This window comes from Danio rerio, chromosome 25 (genome assembly GCF_052040795.2).
Source record: "Danio rerio strain M-AB ecotype USA chromosome 25, GRCz13ab, whole genome shotgun sequence".
NCBI lineage: Eukaryota > Metazoa > Chordata > Actinopteri > Cypriniformes > Danionidae > Danio > Danio rerio.
This window is the reverse complement of record NC_141045.1, coordinates 21,979,426-21,994,057: the sequence shown is the minus strand read 5'-3', so window position 1 is coordinate 21,994,057 and position 14,632 is coordinate 21,979,426. Positions and strand designations below refer to the sequence as shown.

General features: G+C 35.1%; 1 protein-coding gene and 1 long non-coding RNA gene across 2 annotated transcripts in view; one reads left to right on the top strand and one right to left on the bottom strand.

Annotated features, from left to right (window-relative positions):
* The first annotated feature begins 2,277 nt into the window (after positions 1-2,277).
* Positions 2,278-14,632, top strand: part of csk (C-terminal Src kinase) — a 75,749-nt gene continuing 63,394 nt past the window's right edge. Inside the window, 1 exon segment of the mRNA NM_001077599.2 lies at positions 2,278-2,770. The gene's annotated coding sequence lies outside the window, so the exon portion shown is untranslated.
* LOC147830871 (uncharacterized) lies at positions 2,624-13,536 on the bottom strand. The gene is made up of 2 exons (XR_015526499.1): positions 7,339-13,536; positions 2,624-4,504 (listed from the first exon to the last, which is right to left on the bottom strand). It is a non-coding gene; the product is annotated as an uncharacterized LOC147830871 (long non-coding RNA).

The window sequence follows — 14,632 nt, the reverse complement described above, 5'->3', positions numbered from 1 at the left end:
TTGTCTTTTTTTTTTTTCTTTTAATAAAAGGATCATAAATATTACAATACTGACAAACTCTTTTTGTCTGTCTTCACCTGAGTATTTTTTCTTAATATGTGTTGCGGTGTCTCATAAAATCAAGGGCTATGAGTACTTTCAGTTTAAAAAGAATAAAATAAAGGGCTGGCTCCTGACAATACATTAAGGTTTTATGAGGCAAAATTTGTAATTAAATAATTTAACCTCATTGTGATTTAAGAGCCATGGATATTATTTTTGTGTTGTTTATAGGGTTTTTAATTATCAAAATATGGGGCCAAATCAGTCTCAAAAATAATACATTTTTAGAAATAATACTCATACATGCAAAGGTCAATCACATTTACAAAATCCAATTTGTAAATTCAAAGCATAATTCATAAATACAACATACGATTTGTGAATTCACAAGTAAAAATCATAAATATTTTCACCTAATGAATTGGATTTGTGTGTATATTATGAATCGTGTTTTGAATTTATGAAATTGATTTTTGTATTTATGAATCATGTTTTAAAATTACAAATTGGATTAGTGTAATTACGAATTGTTTTGAATTTTAGAATTGGATTTGTGCATTTACGACTCCTGATTTGAATTTACAAATTGGATTTCTGTACTTATGAATCGTGTTTTGAATTTACTAATTGGATTTGGCACTTTTAAATTGTATTTTAAATTTATGAATTGGGTTTGTTTATTTATAAATAGTGTTTTGAACTTTCGAATTGGATTTGTGTTTTTATGAATCGTGTTTTGAATTTACTAATTGGATTTATACATTTTTAAATCATGCTTAAAATTTATGAATTGGATTTGTGTATTTATAAATTGTGTTTTGAACTTTTGAATTGGATTTGTGTATTTACAAATCATGTTTTGAACTTTTAAAATGGATTTGTGTATTCAGGAATCATTTTTTAAATCTTTCTTATTGAATTTGTGCATTTACGAATCGTGTTTTGAATTTACGAATTGGATTTGTGCATTTACGATTTTTTTTGAGCTTTTAAATTGTATTTGTGCATTTTCAAATCCTGTTATGAATTCCAAACTGGAATTTTGTATTTATGAATCGTGTTTTGAATTTACTAATTGGATTTTTGCAGCTTTAAATCCTGTTTCAAATTTATGAATTAGATTTTTGTATTTATGAATCGTGTTTTGAAATTACGAACAGGATTTGTGTAATTACAAATTGTGTTTTGAACTTTCGAATTGTGTTTTTAAAGTTACCAATTGGATTTTGTAAATGTTTCTTGTGTTGTGGATGTATGAATAATATATTGCAAATTTACTATTTTTGAGACTCATCTGGCTCCATATCAAAATGTCAGAAGCTTGTGACTTGCATTCTCAGCTAAAAATGTTCCTAATTTTTCTACTGGATAGAAAAAGAGTCACCTACCTCTTGCATTTACAAATTCACATTAAAATTCTGGTCTAAGAGTTTCTTTAAATCAGAGATGCCCAAACTAGGGCCCGCGGGCCAAAATTGGCCCATGATAATCTTTGATTCATAGAAGACATGGACAAATGATGGGGAAGGTTGGGGCAAGAGGTCGTCAGTTCTAATTTTACATAATCTTTTGTTTGTTGGTTTAATTGCAGAGCTACAAAAAAGCAAAACTTTGAATGTGAATGAATCAGATTTTACCAGGGCAATGAAATCCTTATACACATTTTTTTTTTTAAATGTTGAACGATTTTTATGTTATAAATAAAATTGTTTATGGTTTTATTGTAAGAAGTACCTTACAAAATTTAAAATACATATACAAGTATTCATACGATTATAGTTTTTTTATATTATTAAATTAGGGAGTTACCATGACAACTTTAATGTAAAGCAGTTTGATATGTTTGGCTTCAGTCCACCACCCTCAATCATGTTTAGATTTTGGCCTTTCGTAAGAAAAAGTTTGGGCACCCTTGCTTTATATATTACATTTGAATGGCTTTATTGTTGCAATTCTCTTTAAAAACGCTTGCTGTCGCTCCTGCTGCAAACTTATGAATCCTACCACGGTAAGGGACTATCTTATGAATGTTAAGCAGTCAATGCTAACATTGCTCAGTGTCTATTTTGTAAACCTCGTTAATATTGACATATTCACAGTAACATTTGTCATTAATCCTGCTTTACTCTTGTTTTCGGAAAATTTTCTTTAGCCTCACATATTTAATATTGAGAAGCCATATGCCCTCGCAGTAGTAGAATTCGTAGCATTACGACGCATGCGCACAACAAACGGGGCTGTCTGAAGAAGTGCGTTTCCTTTTCAAGGGCCTGTGAATGTGTGTGTGTAAAAGACAGCTGGAGCCCTAGGGTGTGCTGCGCTTCCGTAAAGCTTAAAAACTGCTCGCTTTAGGCGGCGTAGCATTTATCGACTTCCCTGGTCAGTAATAAGCTGCAACAGTTGCGTTTTTTTGGGGGGCTGAACCGTTTGTTTTCTTTCCCGCGCTGTGTGTTTTGTATGTGAGGCGTATATATAACCGCCGCTGTCTTTAACGGTTTTTTGCGGGTATATTTGTATGCACGGACGAACCGAACATCTTTTGTCTGGGTTGATGTTAAAGGAAAGCTCGTTGGAAGATCTATTTGACGCCGAATGTGTGAATGATCACGTCTGTATCTCGTGTTGATGCATTCTGGTGGGTTTGACCCACACATGGACTAAGTGGACGATCTTAAAACATCTACAACTTCAAGGCATTTGGACACCATCATCTGCAGAACACCTATAGGTAATGTGTTTTTGTTTTCGCTAATGTAACTGCGTGATATTAACCATATTTTTAGTATCTACTTGGACGTCTCATAATGGACGCATTGTGTTTGCGAATCTGAATGCGATGGGTCTGTTTTACAGCTGTCTAAATAAGAGCCACTTGAAGCTGCTGCATGAGACAAAAACGTGTCCTTCATGTTTTGTTAATCATCTTAAATAAAGCATATGCTCAAGATGCAAAGGGTTTGTTCCCAGAATGCACTGGGTGCGAGAAGGCGAAATGGACTAATGCCATTTTGAGATGCATTGTCTTTTTTTGGACCATCCGTTCTGTTCCCCATCAGCATCATTTTGGATTATGTTGTCATGGTTTCTTGAATGTTTAATAACAACATCTGAATGTAGGTCTGGCCTGTACATAGTTGACCCATAATAATACCCTTTTTAAAAGGAAATAGTAAACTTATTTACTAATAAACACCACCAGAGTCATTTGTGACCCAACCTGTCATGGTATTTAAAAAGAAAAAAAAATCCCATGTTAAAAAGACGGTTATTCAAATCATAGCAGAAAGGTCTCTCTGTGTTTTTGCCTTTATTAATATTAATGAGTTGCATTTATAAAGGTTGAAATCCAAAGGTCACTTCCTCCTGCTAAAGTGCAGACTTTAAAGACACGCTTCCCCAAATAAGGAGAATTGTAACTATCATGCTGTTTCAAACCAGATTTCTATTGGCTGTTCTTGCTTCTAACATTTTCATAGTGAATAGAGAATGGCTTTATGATGACAAAAAGTAAAAGTGTCATAATAATGGTTCACATTGTACGTAGTCCTGTACGCAGTCAAATCTTTGGAATGGGCTTGACTGGAGAAAATGCACAAATGTGACTCCACTTGTGTACATAAACAATATTAAATGAGCAATTCCATGCAAATGTCAACCTTGCCATGAAAAAATGAAGTTTTCACTAGAAAAGCGAGCAGTTTTTACATTTTTTTTGTGTAAGGAAGTATTTTACAGTACTGTAAACATACTCAATAATGAGTTTGTTAACATGGACACCAATAATCAGATTTTTATACGATTAAGACAATACTCTGGTTAGGAGTGATTTTTGATTAATTTAATCCGATTAAGATTATAATTGAACTAAAGAGAAATCGAATTAAGACATGTGGAGTATGTCGATACTTCATTATTGAAGTGCAGAACAGACATGTAAACAGCTTAATTAAACTATTACCATCATGTAGGACTTTTTGCTGCGTTTTGCGACTGGATAGTCCACACACACACACACACGGCTGTTTGACACTATTCTTTGCACCTAGAGTCAGTTAAGGACCACAGACACATGCACTGTGAAATGCAAAGTTTTTTTTTTCCATTCAGCGAGCGGTATGAAATTCCATTAAAACAACACACATCCAACAATTCATAGTTGCATCCAATATCTTGTTTGTCACGGGTGCATGCATGAAATGTTCCTGAATGAAAGTGAAAGAACCAAACTGCAGTTAAAGTGGAAAAATGAAAACTAAAAAAACTCAAAATGACATGAAACTCTGGAGAAAATGTGGATAGCATGGTGACGCAATGATGGTAATCGAATAATGTGCTATAACATGTAAAACTTGATCATGAAAGGAACATTCAAAAAGCAACTCGTGTACACCATAATAATATTATTGTCTTAATTAGATTAAGGCAAATAATTTGATTACTGATGTAAATGTAGTCAGTGTCTCTGTCAAATTCAATTGTCAAATTGGTACAGGTGAATTGGGTACACTAAATTGTCCGTAGTGTATGAGTGTGAATGATGATGTGTAGATGTTTCCCAGGGATGGGTTGCGGCTGGAAGGGCATCCGCTACGTAAAACGTGCTGGATAAGTTGGCGGTTAATTTCGCTGTGGTGACCCCGGATTAATAAAGGGACTGAACCAAAAATAAAATGAATGAATGAATATAATATGTTTTTCATGTACTATATAGTCTGGAAGTATGTGATTTCAGACACAGCCATCGTATTCAAAGCGGAAAAAGGTTGTTTTTAGTTTTTTTACCCAGACATTTAAGAAGAATATGATGACCCACATACGAAGTATACTTGTTAATTTAAAAAACAGTGCTACAGTTAATTATCCTTGATGAGTGTGGTGTTTAGTCTGTGTAACCCCTCCCACTGAAAATTTACCCAATTATATTCCAGCATCCTGGGTTGCCATAGTGTAAAGCACATAGTATTTCTTTTCAGGCTTGAAGACTGCCTCAGTATTTGCAGGTACGGCTTGAAAAAAGCAGCCTAGGAAAACGTAATGTGCCTTTAACATAACTACATGAATTGAAAAAAATATTATTAATATGGAAGAATAAACATTAAGTAGCTGTCTAAAACTACTTTGTTGATACAGTTAGATTAGTTACATGTTATGAGCCACCACATTTCTTCAAAAATTTTGCTCTTTATTCGTTTTTAAAGTGAAGTGATATACTATTTTTGCATTCAGTTGGACACTGAGCTGCATTACATACTAGCTGACAGGTAGGTATATCAGATGAAAGTGCCAAGATATTGGATGTCTCCAGTGAAACCACTCCTGTTTTTACCTTGCGAATTCCATTTCCTGTCAACGGCTTTTAGGAGAATGTGTTTTTCTCATGCACATGAACAGTGTCAGACAGAAGCGCCAACTAGGGATGCTTGATTATGGGAAAAATCATAACCACTACAGTGTTTCCCCTAAGTTTTTGGGGGGTTGGGGCTGTGGTGTGACACGGCCCAATGCAGCATGGCTGTTCAGCCTCACACTGACACAAGGAGTCATGGTCTTTTAATGACAGCAGTAAATAACTGAGCAACTATTTGAACTGTACAACCGTTTGTAATTTATAAATTAACTTTTATTTTATATCTTTTTTTATTCACAAACTGTGCAGCTTTTGTCACTATAATGTATCTTTTTGGGCTTCTGGAAGAACACTTCCTGTGCCTCTTGGTATGGAAAGTCAGAAATGTCTGGCCCATTTATTGAGACATTTATTAAACATGTCTCGTATAAAAATTTAGATGTGAACATGTCATGACCAGATGCAGCTCTACAGAAAATATTTCATCCATTTATTTTACTGAGCTTAGTGTCTTATTTATCAGGGGTCACCAAAGTAGAATGAACCACCACAGAAAAATGACAAACTATGCAATTTGGAAATATTGCAAATGATGAAAGATGAAATTTAGTTAAAATGCACATCTATAAATCTAATACTTGTTTGTTAAAAGGAAATAGGTCCATAAACTACTACTTATAGCAATGAGTATTACAAGTAGTTATATTAGTAAATATTTATGTAATAAAAGTTTTATCTAATAAAGTGAATTTTAATATTATCAACACAGAACTTTCAGTTGTTATATGTAAAAAGGCCTAAATATGTGTAGGACCAGTCAAATATTTTGCCTCTCTCCAACTATTGACAGCAGATCTCTCAATGAGATAGAGGGGATTTGCACTCGCTTTATCTTTACTGCTCTATTCATTTAACCTGTGAAATGTAATATTTAGACCATCACTGTGCCTCTCGCGATCTGTTCACTTGCTTATTCACTCTTGTCGCCATGATTTCTGAGTATTTTAGTTTATTTTGGGGGGGATCACAATATGAATTTGCGGAAGACACGCAGAGCTTTCGAGAGAAGTCATAACTAGACACTAGATCAGGGATGTCAAACTCTATTCCCGCAGCCCTGCACAGATTAGTTCCAACCCTGCTCCAACACACTTGCCTGTAGGTTTCAACAAGCCTGAAGGACTCAATTAGTTTGATCAGGTGCGTTTAATTAGGGTTGGAACTGAACTCTGCAGGGCTGCGGCCCTCCAGGAATTGAGTTTGACATCCATGCACTAGATGGAGGAGATACCTCCGCTCGCAACACAGCATATGACATGCGCGATTTCCGGGAGATTAGTATTCGTTTGCAAGCGTCTGGGGTCTCTATGCATTTGCGGGAGACTCCCGGAACTTTCGAGAAACTTGGGATGTCTGCATTTGTAAATATTTTAGCTGCAGTGATGCGAGCGCAGAACAGAAATTACATGCTGTTGTGTAAATAAGATATTACATACGGCTATTTAGCTTGTTTAATAAAAAAACGTTGTGATCTGCCGCTACATAGATAATCCAATTAATGTGACTTAATTAAGGGGGGCAGGTACAGCCCTTGGGAGGGTGGGGCGCCCCCTTTATATAATGATATGGGAAACACAGCACTATTATTTTGGTCATGATTGTAATCATGATTATTTAAAATGATTATCAGTGGGCCACATGACCACACATTGTGTGTGTATATGTAAAAACCAGGTTGCTGTTACACCTATACTTTTCAAAAATCATTAAATTACACAATTCAATTCATCTATTTTCTTTTTGGCTTAGTCCCTTTATTAATCCGGCGTCGCCACAGCAGAATGAACCACCAACTTATCCAGCAGGTTTTTACGCAGCGGATGCTCTTCCAGCCGCAACCCATCTCTGGAAAACACACACACTCATACGCTACGGACAATTTAGTGTACCCAATTCACCTGTACCGCATTTCTTTGGCTTTTGCTATCTTTTGTAAATATCCGGAAAATTTCCAGAACGACTTTACCGGTAAATTCAAGAAAGCGCTGTTCACATAGACGAGGACGTTATGGAATTTTCCCGGAAAAGACCGTTCACACATCCATTCCAAAATACTGATAAATTCTGACCAGAAATGACCAGAAATGACCTCTAAACGGCTGCGCTTGTATTTGTAAACATTTGACTACATTACGAACTCTGTGGATGGATCAGTATTATGAACAACTTTGATGAAAACATATTGAGAAACATTTTCAGCACACCAGCAAATTACCGGTAATGTTACAACTTCTCATTCGGGAAAATAACCGGAACGAATTTACCGGTATTTTCAAAAAGGGCCAGTTCACACATACAGACCTCTCCGGAAAATTGCCGGTAATTTTCCAAAAAGAACTGTATGTGTGAAAGGGTCTTACGTGTCATTTGCAGTGAAATGAATGCAGTTTGCTGGAGTAGCGGAGAGATCTGACGCAATAATATGGCTGCTGGATATGACGTAATAATAGTTTATTCTTGATTAATGTTTTTTCATAAATGTTAAAGACCAAAATTGAAATTGAATTTCGAAATTGAATTGAATTGCACAGGTCTGGCATCAACAGCTTTCAAACTTGGCATTTTTTAAATGAAAAGTCTCCGCAACCCACTAAAATGCTTCTGCAACTCACAAGTTAAGAAATACTGGTTGAAAGGGCTGTGCACATAAATATACACTATACTTTGGTCATTAATGGATAGTTATGCTCCTATTGCTTATTTTATTTGTCATATAAGCATTTATATTTATTTTATAAAGGATAATCCCCAAACTGCCGTATCCTTCAGTCCATAAAATAGTTTGATAAAATTTGCTTGATGTTGTTGAGCAAATGGACGTTAAAATACGAGGCCCTCTTTTGAAGAGCATCAAAACAGCTCTTCCTGTTCAGTTCCTTTAAAATCACACCTGCGAGAGCTTCTCGGTCGGGCTTCACTGCATCTCGTCTGTCAGAATAATTGTATTTCTGAACAACTCGGCTCTGTCATTTACAATGGGTTTTCCCCTGCTGCTGAACTGCTGTGCTTTTCACTTGCTCAAAAAAGCATTTGTGGTGTTCTGCTCGATTTGCGTGTGCAAGAACATTGTTTTTCTGGCACATTTCGCCAGCAGCAGTCAGTTTTACAGGCATAGGCTGTTTCCTTATTCGCGTATACTACTCAATTCGACGTTAACACTTCCTTAAAGATTCACAAAACAACACGTGACACTGCCGTATCGCTTATTACGCTTCTACTGTCGTGTTAAATTGCAGTGTTACTTTGCCCTTTTAAAATAAGGAAACGAGGGACCATCCTGCTGCAAATATGACCATGTTGTGTTTCAAGGCAAGCTCAAGTGAAGTCATTAAAGCTGTCTGTTTGGTTGTAGAGCTGGACTTGTTTATGTTGGTAGTCTCTTTGCCTCCCTACTGTCACAGAGCCTGGTCAGTAGATGACAGAGCAGTGTAATTAAGCATCAAAGAGAGCTGCTGGAGCTGTTCTGCCCAGAGGGAAGAGTGTTCGCAGGGTCAAGCTGGTGAGAGACGCCCCCCTGCTATGATGCTGGATGGCGTGGAGCTTAAAAAGCTTTGTGGTCACAGAATGGAGGGAAATAACTGGGCATAATTATAAAGGCTAATGATATACGCCCAGTGTGACCCTCATTTTCTGGGGTTGTTTTTGGCCTTGTTGTATTTGCATTTGAAATGAGTGTGAATTTGTTCAGCGTAGGTCAGTCTCCAAAGAGAAGGCTCGTTGGGTACTTGTACGTTTGAGATCATAGGAATGTATTCTGATTACCCTAAAATGTAAATAGATAGGAGTTAGGAGTCTTATGGAAAATACATACAGCAGATACAAGGGGAAAATGGTCCAAAGACTTTCTGGTAGTATGATTGAAGAAGCTCATCTTGTAGATATAGCTCAAGAACGTTTATAAAAATTGACATTTTGTCAAAGTATTTATTGAGAGATGAAGAGGGCTAGTAACTAGGGCTGGGCGATTTGGCCTAAAATTAAATTCTCAAAATAACTCTTATGATTAGTTAACAATTTTTTATTATTTTTTATTTTTTTCGTAGTTCACTGACAGGTTTGGTACAGTAAATATGCTCATATTACAAGTAAGGGATTTTTGAATGAAGGATACATTACTTGGTTTTAGAGTAATTGATAGACACACGCACTATTTACTATCTATGATTATTTATTGAACATTAATGTTGAACAGGTGAAATTAAAACACATTGCCTGAAACGAACAGTCACTTTTTTATTATATAAAAAGTGAAAATGTAGAACTTGCACTTTTAGAAAGATAATACATTATTTTCATTATTTTCGTATTAAATATAGAAAATAAGCCTCATCTCTTCTAAATAAATTAACTTTTGTATATCCTGTAAATAATATTTTAGTCAGTGCATTTTTTTTTGCATCTTTTGTAGACAAATATTTTAATGTAATGGAAAATATGCTGTCACAAGGCATCTCTGATGCAGTTTCCAATCATTATGAATGTAGTGCAAAGTAAGGCTCAAGAATGGGGCCATCGTCCTACTTGACCAGAGATCAGATGTGGCTGCAAAGCCTTTAAAGGCTGATTACTACCTCTGTTTCGTGTGATTACAATTACCCACAGTGTCTGCCTTGCTCGCAGTCATAAATTTATACTTTTACGTGTTGTGTGTTGCGGGTTTTTATGTTCCATTGTGTCGAGTTTTTTCACGTTTTTTTAATGAACAGGAAGCTAAAACTAGCTCATTTAGAGGCGGAAACCAGCGGACATGCAACAACTTTAATCATAAGGTAAACACAAATCAAAAGTATCCAACTGGAGCTCGCTCCTCCACGTGACTTGACACACTCTCTCCAACAGGCTCGCTGGTCTCCTGTGGCTCTCCCCACCACCTACGCTCATTGCCGCTATCAAACCGACCAATCACAGAGCTTGTGCCACATGTCATCGCAACATATACTTGCATTTTTTTAGAGGTGCATGGGTATGCGATCACGCAGTCTGAACTAGGCATAAGTGTAGGTAACTGGTGATCTGTGAGACATTTTACAAGGACAGATTGCTGTGCATATTTTTGATACATGACAATAAATATTTTTAAAAGTCAGTTGTTTTTCTTAGTTTTATTTTTTAAAGAATTTTTGTTAACTAAGAAATAATTTATGTTTGGTGTGCTCAGTTACATTTGGTAAATCCTTAATTTTGAGGTCTAAAAAGTCATGTGAAATAAAGACTAATTGCAGTAGTACACTACAAGTAGAACAAAAATCTTAATCAAGTAATTTTAGCGTGTCAAAGTCATGTTTATGCATATAAAAATGTTTTCCAACAACAAAATTGTGGCTAGTGAAAATGCAGAGTGGCTAGTAATGTTGGAAAACTACTAGCCGCAGTTACTGGTGATCAAAAAAGTTAATGTCAAGCCCTGGTTCTAAGTGTCAGTTTCAATTACTTTTCAATTAATCGCCCAGCCTCTGCTAGTAACTAGAGCTTCAACAAAAGATTATTTTGATACCCTTTTACTCTCATAATTTAAATGAACAATTGTAAATAATTTCAAAGGCTAATTAGTAGGTTTTAAATGATTACTGATCTTTTACAACTAGTTTAATATTCTGATTCTGTCCAACCCAAATCACACAATCTCATTGTTTATTTTATTTTTTTTACTTTTAAATGGAAAAAAATAAAATAAAAATAAATCATAAGTAACTAAGGTGATTCTTCCTAACCTATGCCTGATAAAAAAATTATTTATAACTGTATTTACCATTTAAAATATTTTAGAGAATGTAGAAAGCATATTTGCTTTAATAAAATGTTTGATTGAACTTTTAAAAAAATCTGGTTTAGAAAACCTGACCCACCCGACCCACAGTTTTAACGTTAGTGTGCACATCATTAGCTGGGATGTTTCCTAAGTCCTCCAACTTGCAGGTAGCGCTCCCTTGTAAGGCTAATTCCACATTCTTGAATGTAGTATTGCATGCAAACAGCATTTTTAAATGTTGTGAAACTTTCATGCACATACTACAGTAGGCTTAAGGCTTAAACTTTTTCGATTGACTTCAAATGTAAAATAATGTACACTTCAAATTAATTTGCATTCTGTCATAATTTGCAAAGTTTTCTTATCAAACAACTACTCAACAACAAGCATATTTATTGACACATTTTTATTTGATTTCAATTTAATTTCTATAATTTCACCCCTTCTAGAAACTAGATGCATTAAGCCTTTTACACATCATGGACACAGTGTTTGCATTTTCTCATTCTTTTCTAGATTATATCCACTTTTGTAAAGTAAATAAAAAGTGAAGAAAAAGTATTTGCTTAATGGATGAATGCACACATGCAACAGTTGCCAGTGTGTACATTTCAGACGGCACTATTGACGCTTTTATTTATCATTACAACAAATCTTTAACATGTTTCTATTAAATAAACAGTCTTTGATTCTTCATACAATACTACTTGTATGGAATCTCGTTCTTGCCACTGAATAACAAATAAAAAATATTTGTTGTTCTGACTGTTAATTTCAGGATTTTGAGATATCTCAGTTGATTAATCTCGAAGTTGCAAGCTAAGTCAGAATAGTTTTTTAATTATTTTTATTTTTTATTATCATTACCATGATGACTGTGCATAATATTTTACTACAAATTTTTCAAAATACTAGCGTAATTGTGCAATTTAAAGGCTTAACTAGGATAATTAGGTATATCATTGTATTACAATGGTTTGTTCTGTAGACAGTATAAAAAATAAATATTTCTTATGAGGGCTATAATAATATTGACCTTAAGTTTTTTTTTTAAATTGAAAACTTTGGTTTTTATTCTAGTCAAAATAAAGCAAATAAGGCTTTCTCCAGAAGAAAAAATGTTGTAGGAATTATTGTGAAAAAATCCTTGCTCTGGTAAACGTCATTTAGGAAATATTTGAAAAAGAAAAACAGGAGGGCTAATAATTTTGACTTTAAACTGTACATCTCGCATTTCTGAGAAAAAAAAATCTGAAGTTTGAATCACATAATTGTGCAATTAAAAAGTCACTAACCTATTTTATATGTTTTTACAGGTGTGGACTTCTATATGCTAGCTTTTTGTTAGTAATAAAATAATTTGGGGTTAAGATGTGTTTTGCGCATCATTTGCACACCCTGTCACGAGACAAAGTGCCACTGAAGTAGACACATTGTAATAATGTTAAGGAATAATTTCTTAATTGATTATTTATTTAAATGACTATATCTATAATCACTCAGTCAATGCCTTCTGGCTTGGGATGCCAGGGAGAGCTACTACCGCAAAAATGAAGAGCGCTGAAGATGAGAATGAAAATAACACTGACAGATTTTGTTTTAGAAACCATGGCATCTAGTTACAAATTATGATGCATCTTAGTAGTGATCATGTGCTGAATGTTAATCCACCTTCTGAACTTTTCAAAGAGTGGATAAAAGACTTCCCTTGGCTTTAAGTCCGCTATGAAGAATCTGTGGGATGTAATTTTCAGGTAACTGTTTGCCTCATCTAGCACGAGACCTTCTGTTTAATCCTTCATTTACTCGCCAAATGCTGTCCGCCGTGCAAGTGGCAGCTATATGTCAAATTTAACACCACGTACACCATCGCAAACGGGCTTACACTGACTAAACTAATATCACTACACATGAAAAGACCGGTATTGCTATTAACATGACGTATGCATATATTAAGGTACAGAAAATGTCAAAAGCATCAGTGCAATATCAGACAGCACCCGTGAGAACAGCACAGTAATATCGTTAACAGATTCCTTTATGTCAGGCAGTGCATGCAGGGCTAGTGAGCGGTCCGTGTATCTTTTGATCACTCAGTTATGTTATAAAAATGTACTTTTTTTTTTGATAACTGGATTTCGTTAAGACATATTTTCCTCACGCATGCATATATATTTTTTTTGCTTGATAGTTTGATTAGTGTTGATTTCAAATGCTATAAATCTGTTTGTATAAAAATTGTAGTAACGGTGCTTATAATTGGTGGGTGTGACTAAATTTTGGCTGATGCGCCTACATTTTTTAAGTTGGGAGCACCGGTGCTACCAAGCAAAAAGCCCTGATAATCTATTATAATACAATATAATTATCTATATTATATGTATATATAATACTACATAGCCTGATGAAATACAGAACTTGTGCACATATTGCTACAACAGATTCAGGGCTCAACAATAAGGACTACCCGATGGCCTGGGGCCAGCGTGAGAGATGCTTGGGACAGTAGACAGAATTGTTACTGGCCCGATAGGGGCAGTGCTGCCTTGTCATTAAATTGTAATTGACGGCAACATCAACATTAAACTATGTTTTGCATAGTTTTGCTGTCACTTTTAAGTCAGCCATCTTTTGTTTTGCAATAAAATACCTGCACATTTTGCATACTGGTATATTTTACTGCTAAATATTTAAACATTTTTAAAATATTTCAATTATAGATTCACAAACATTATTTATTGACGCATTATTTAATATATGTGGCTAAGAAATGGCAAATTACTTTTACTAAATTACTTTTTTTTTTTTTTTTTTGTGGGGCCAATGAAAGTTTTGGCAGGGCAAGTAAAAATCTGAACCACTGGTCTAATCAAGCTAGTAAATAAAAACCTTAGCATTGAACCCTGAGATTTATTGTTGCCACTGTAATTTTTCTTGTATATTTATTCTGTTAAAAGCAAAATGAATAGGAATGTAACAATTCACCATAAGCCGGTTAAAAATCGATTCAAATATGTGACTTCAAATCAGTAGAAATGTTGAACGAATAGCGATACATTTTGATCAGAGGGGGCGCTGTGTTTTACAGGTGCAAACACGCTTTACCTGCACATCAGTGGCGAGCAAGAGGTGGGGTGCCAGTAAAATGACAGGGGTGAAGTGCACCAGACAAACCCTAACTATGTGCAAATACTTCAAAGAGACGGTTGCACTAACAGAACAACTAATATGATGCACATAAACCGACAGTGAAAACTACTGTCACTGATGTCTATATGCAAAAAACTATTAATAAGCCAAGCCATGTGGACCGGATGATTTTCAACTCCGCTTGCTCCAGCAAGTGCTACAGAGATCACACATGCATCAGTTTTTTCATTGTGAAAGTGTGAAGATGTTTTTCTGACTGAAAGAGAAAGCTGTGCTGTTACAGA